Below are 7,001 nucleotides of genomic sequence, written 5' to 3'. Positions count from 1 at the left end.
AATAAACTCAAATACAATAAACAAAATTTCTATTTTTTAGTAAGACTCAAAACTTCACACTTTCCAATAGATTAAGACACTAAATCATGTATAACATTTTCCTATAATACTAGCAAAAGAATCATCAACCCTTAATACTGACACACGGGTAAATTTACATAGAATTTACATCAAAAGTTTGAATCTCATAGCTAGGATTTGGGTGCAAATAATTTGGTGTCCCAAAATATGAAATTAAAACTAACTATAGATGAAATTAAGATAAACTAAAACATAGTTGAAGTTAAAGTGTTTCCCAATTCTATGCAAAAGGGGGTGCATTTAAAAGAGTAGCAAACATAAAACATGGCCCTAAAATAGAAAATAAAACTCTAGTTTGGATGGTGGGAACTTGGACGTGCTTTTGGGACTTTAGTTTGCTTCCAACGTGCATAAAATTATGTGGGCATTCCACACAAATCTTAGCTTGAATCTTGGAGGCATGAGAAGTAATGCAAGATGTCAAAATTGCACTCAAACTACTACTCTATTTCTGAGTGGATGAGTAAACTCTACAAAATGCGTAGATGCAATGAAGGCACTTAAAAACTTTTAGAATCTTCGATCTAGAAGTGTTCTTGCGTTTGGAACTTGGTGAAACCTATTGCAATATTAAACCCATACCTAGAAATGAAAGTGTTCATCTCACAGATCAACAACAACAACATTAAGGAAAGTTTCATTGAAATAATTAACAACTTCATCCAAATCTGCCAAGTCTAGAGTCTTGGTATATTTGATTTTGATAGTTTGAGAATACCCAAGTCTCTCCAAGTTTTTTTCTTCAACTCCTTATGCTTAGCAAGCTTTGATTGCATTTTTACCAACTTTGCCTTGATTAATGCCATGTCTTTCCAGTGCACTGTTGGTGTAGGTTATTCTTGAATTCCTAGATGATAGTTATAGATGGATAGAGTTTCATAGTTGTCTCCAAGAGTGAGCATGATAGTGAATTAACAGACTCATCCATCCTTTCCAAAACTATATTTGTAGACTCGTGATTATGTTTGTACTTTGTCCTTTGACTTCTTGAATGTTAAAACAATCATTTTGAATGCCTTTAACCATTCCTTAGGTATATCCTTATTCCCTTTATCTACTATAATAGCTCAAAGTGCAACTCTTCTTCATTGGTAACCTTTATTTTTTTCAAAATGGGAATGGCATATCCCCACATAACAATGCTCTCATTAATACATGTACTTACATTATCTCTCAACAACATTTGTTGTAAAATCTCAACTCATCATTTATTGAATAATAAATCTTAATGGACATCCTAATTACCTCTTCTCCCGTAACTTTAATGTCTTCTCTCCATTGATAATAGTTGTCAAGAACCCATTCATGTCAGATTGTAACATTGTGTCTTTGGATAAAGCAGCTTGCAGGCTCATGGTGGGTGTGGCTAATTTCATTGGATTGATAAGATGGTTGATATAAACTTTTTAAGTTTGTCAATTTGAACCTTTAACTCTTCCTTGGTGGTCTCATCCTTTAGCATCCTTTTAAGGATAGTATCTACTGCTTGTTGCAGTGATTGTTTATTTTTAGCTATGGTTTGGACACCAAGATCAACATCTTGTATTTGATAATCCCCTAGATGCATATCTTCTTCTGGTTTGTCTACCATGGGATGGCTATTTGAGCTATTTGATGTAATTGCCCATCTACTATTATATAAGATGTCTTCCTTGATTTCTTTCTTTTTCTTTGAGGAGTTTTGAATGCTTCTTCCAAATTTGCAAAGTTCTCCTCTTTGAGAGCTCCTTATGCCTTATGTGCCTCTTTTGTATGGTTTGTCTTAACCATATGGGGAGTTGGCCAGATGCAGTATCTAGTGATGTATTTTTCTCCCTAGGAGTTTATTCTTAACTTTCTCATTGATCTTGGAAGATTTCTTCCTCTTGGTATTCTCCAAAGACATCCTCTTGTTGATGTTCTTCAAAACACTCTTCCTCTTTTATTTTTTGGTCTTCTTGACCATTGTGAGGAAGTTCTTCTCTTATTTGATTTTCCTCGTCTTCATGCAGATGTTCTTCTTCATCACGTTGGTCTCCTCCTTTACCTACCAATCCCTCCTCTTGATGTCCAAATAAAGGAGTTTAAATTTTTGCACCTCCCCTTTCATCTTCATTTTCATCATGCATCTCAACTACATCAGGCTTACTTTGATCAATGAAGGCATTTTCTTTCTCTTCCTTGGAAGATAGAGGGACATCGGTATATTTATATAGAGAGCGATGTGGTGGTGATGGTGGAGGTGGTGTAGGTGTTTTAGGAGGCAAAGAAGGAGTTTGAAGGGGAAGGAGAAGGGACATCTTTCTTTGGCCCAGGAGGAGTTTGTATCCTTTGCATTTTCTTTATCTACAACAAAACTTGATCTTCCTCTTATTTTTCTTTTAAATACCCTTGTAGGTGCAACTTCCTTTTAAATGTTCTCAATCTCTTATAGGTCCGAGTTTCCTTGGCAAGGTTCTTGCCTTTATCTTTAGTCCTAGTAGGCACCACCTCTTCTTCACTTGTAGCAGTAGTTGTATGATATTTCTTGCTATATGTGGTAGCCTTTGAGGTCTCACTTGCTTTTACTCTATATATCTTGATTGGGATCCTCACGGTGGCTTCTCTATCATGACTCGGAGGCTTTGAAGCCTTATTTGGTTCTTTTGATGATGATGCATTCTTTGTTTTTGAAGTTCCTTCCCCTTCTTCAAGTGTCCTGACTTGTAATTTTTGAGGGGTCAACATGGCATATAGTTTTTTCACCCATTCCTTAGTCCATTGGAGCACATCATTTTATATTTCATTCATTTCAAGTTCATCAATATTTGGATCAATGTTGAATAAGGGCTAATTGTAGATAGTTGTATTATTATAGGATGAATGAAGTCTCTTCCCATTTTCCATAAGTCTTTTAGGGACCATGATCGCAATAGATATCTTAGCAAATTCCAAGTCCATCTTGCAAAAGTCCCTGATCCCAACCTCAGTCTCATCAATGTAATTTCCCCAACTATATTCAACCTTGGTCTCATGTTTGTAATATTTCCCCATAATTGGGCTTATCTTTCCTATCTAGTCAAATCATTCTCTTGTCACCAAAAGGGGCTCCATGGTGTAGGTTGCCAACTCAAGCTTCATGATTGTGGCATCCTTCATATCCAGGAAAGCATGAGCTCCAATCTTGATTGAGAAAGGTGAAACAATATTTGTGCTTGGTGACTATAAGTATGTGGGTCTCCATTGTTGAGAAAACATAAATATTGTAGATTTATATACATGAAATGATAAACCATAAACACGCAAATTTACGTGTAAAAACTTGGTAAAACAATATCAAGTAAAAAACTATGAGCATAGATATTTTGTATTATTTCTCATGATTTTTCATAGTTACATCAACCTTCAAAAGTGTCAATAAAACATGACTTCTCATATAATTTTACATCTGAGTTGAAGATTCCTAATCAGTCAACTTTCCAAATATAGAAAGTATGAATCATACAACTACATGTCAAACAAGTGTCTAAATAGCTAAAATGTTAAGTCGCAAAAATTTCAAACACCTTCAGCATGGCAAGGGAGATACAACCAATCCCCTACAACCTCTAGCCTTTAGCCTTCGGCTTGAAGCAAGGTCCTTCGAGCAACTATGTTGAGCACAAGCCCGAAGCACTACCATGGTACCCAATCATGACTATTCATCACTGCTAAGAATAACACTAATGCCTCACCCACTCCTAACTATTCATCATTACTGGAATAACAATAAAATTGACTTCATAATCCAACATCCACAACTTATCTACATAGTTCCAAAGAACTATATTCACACATAGATATCTTAAAAACTTTATATGGGCTTTCTTGCAACCTACAATTCAAATATAATTGAATGTCTTGAAATGTATATAATAATTTCCAAATCTCTTAGTTTTTGTTGTTGCATCCACTTAAAGTCTTATTGCAAAATCACTCCAACAACCTTCTTATTGCAAAGGTGAAGGCATCATTTACTACACATGACTCACTCCTACTCCACTCCAAAGTGGATTGAGGGTAGTGTCTATAAATCTCCATCTTTGGATCTTTCAGTGAACCTACTTTGGTCAAGCTTGGGAAGGTGGCTTCAGTAGCAAGGAGGTAGACCAGATAAGATGTCATATAGAACTTAGGGTCATCCTTCACTTATATCAACTACTCATGGATAGTGTTGCTAATATTAGCTCCTCAATCTATGTGCTCCTTCTTGGTAAGAATTATCTTTATGAGAAACAACATCCAGGGGTGGACGTCCCTGGCACTTGTCAAGCATACTACTCTTCTTAGCAAGATGACATGATCCTTATCATCCTCGTGAAGAATACTCGTGTGAATAACCTTTTCTAATTTGGTTAATACCTTTCTTGGCTTGTCCATCATATTATTGTTAATATATTCCATAGGATCAAGGCATTTACCATAATATTGATTTCCAATGCTAACATTCATTTTAGCATACTCATTATAGACAAGTATTCCAAGCACTCTCTCTATAGTATAAAGAGTACTCCAACAACATCACCTGTGAAGGTCCATAAATCCTCCTCTCATCCTAGATATAGTTTTTAGAACATGCAAGTACCAATTATGGGGATTTAAGAGCTACTAAGAAAGCAACTACCTGTATCAAGCCCGACTTGGCCAATGTTGTGGCTTGTGGAGTTTTGTTGGCTTCATCATTCATTCTCTTCAATAATTCCTTCATATTTATATGTCCTAGGTTCGTATTAGTTATATAATTATTAGAAGACATAATCTTTCATGGTGGAAAGTATCCCTTGAATTGGAACACCATTGTTGTCTCATTCTCTCTAGACATACTCTCCTCTGAATGAGAGACAAGGTGTATTAGGAAAACCAATCAACAAATTACATCATAATCCATTATCAAAAATTTACTAATTCAATCATTCATTAATGTCGCAATGAGCAAAAATCAACAAAACCAGTGATTCTCCATCTTATCATTCTCATAATTTTATTTTTTTAAATAGACTTTATTGGGATCAAATATAAGACTTGCAATGTTTAATTTCATTTGTGCTTTGCAATTGTGTACAATGTACATCCAATGCTTTAAGCCCAATGAGAAGTTTTGCACGAGACTAGGCATCTGGGGGTTGGGGATCGAACACTAATACATTTGGCCTAAAATTCTGACAGAGGTTTCCGACGTGTGAGATTTTGCGAGAAGCGAGAATCGAGCCAAGATCTGATGTTGGTCGTAGATCACATGCAACTCCTCACACAACGGATGATCAAAGATCAAAATAGCTGAATGAAGATAATTTCAATATGAGAGAGAAATAGAGACAAAGAGGAGAATTTGGAGAAGACTCTCACCGAGCTATCACTCCACTAACTTCACTAGTGAAGGTGAGAGTATAGTGTTTATTATATAGAAAAATATAAGCATATACATCCAAGGGGTGCGTTAACTCCTATTCCCCATAAAAAGTGGGAGGTTTTACCTTCTTGGTAAATGCCAAAACATGTGGCATAACCTCCTTACATGAAGACAAAAAAGGAGTTGAGAAAGTTGGCACATAAGGCCAAAAGAGAGTGTGAAACCCAACTACCCCATAACCCACTTAGGAAATGACAAAATAGTGGTTATGAGAGGTGGAACAACAAGCCAAAAGAGGGTGTGTAACTCAACTACCCATGCGAGGTGGAGAGTTACACATGTAGCTAAAGTATTTCGCCACGTGTCCTCATATAAACCACTCCTATTAACCTAAGCAAGCTTAAATAATATATGTGTAGGAAAAATAAATACCCCCTAACATAAGGAAAATAAAAAACCTACACTAACACCCCCCCTTAAGCGTAGCTTAGGTGGGTGAAAATATGGGTCCCGACAAATGCAACCATGTTAGGTACCCATGTACATAGATAGCCCCCCCAAAAGAAAAAGCCCCCAATGAGAGGAATAGCCCACCCCCCTAAATAAGGAGAGAAAGAAAGGAGGACTAAGAAGTCCCTCCTGCAGTAGACACCTGTTGTATCCCAAGCAGAGATTGCAAATGAAGGAACTTGCTTTCGGTGAAGGGTTTGGTGAAGATGTCCGCGGTTTGCTCTGTTGTAGAACAATACTTAAGATCAATGATGCCTTCCTGAATGAGCTCTCGAATATAGTGCATATGTATCTCAATGTGTTTAGTCCTCTGGTGATGAACTGGATTTCTTGAGATCTGTATAGCACTTTGATTATCACAAAAGATGATAGTAGGCTTCCTAACTGGAATACCAAACTCAGTGAGAATATTCTGAAGCCAAATAGCCTCAGTGGTGGCATTAACTACCCCTCGATACTCAGCCTCTGTTGATGAAAGAGAAATTGCAGACTGCTTCTTACTCGACCAACAAACTGGACCAGAACCAAGTGAGAAGCAATACCCTGAAGTGGATTTGCGATCCTGAGAATCACCCGCCCAATCTGAATCCGTATATCCCACCAAGTCAATATCCATGCCTGCTGCATACTAAATTCCATAATTGTGATTACCCTGAATGTAGCGGAGAATCCGCTTAGCTGCTTTCCAATGCAACTCATGTGGCTCCTGCATGAATCTAGAGACCATGCCCACCGCATATGAAATGACAGGTCTCGTATGAGTCAAGTAGATGAGGCTCCCAATAATTTGTCGATATAAAGTGCTATCAACCAAGGGTGAAGAGCACTTAGCCTCAAGTTTGACCCTAGACAAAAAAGGAGTAGGTGCAGGCTTACAATCAGCCATGCGAAATTGAGAGAGCATATCGAGTGCATACTTGGGTTGTCCAAGGAAGATGCCTGAAGAAGATTGAGTAATCTCAATTCCCAAGAATTAATGTAGAAGACCCAAGTCTGACATCAGAAATCTATCATGTAGAGCAGTTTTCACTACCTCGATGGTGGATGAGTGACTCCCTATGAT

This window comes from Cryptomeria japonica, chromosome 9 (assembly GCF_030272615.1).
Source record: "Cryptomeria japonica chromosome 9, Sugi_1.0, whole genome shotgun sequence".
Classification (NCBI taxonomy): Eukaryota; Viridiplantae; Streptophyta; class Pinopsida; order Cupressales; family Cupressaceae; genus Cryptomeria; species Cryptomeria japonica.
This window is presented reverse-complemented; position numbering follows the sequence as displayed.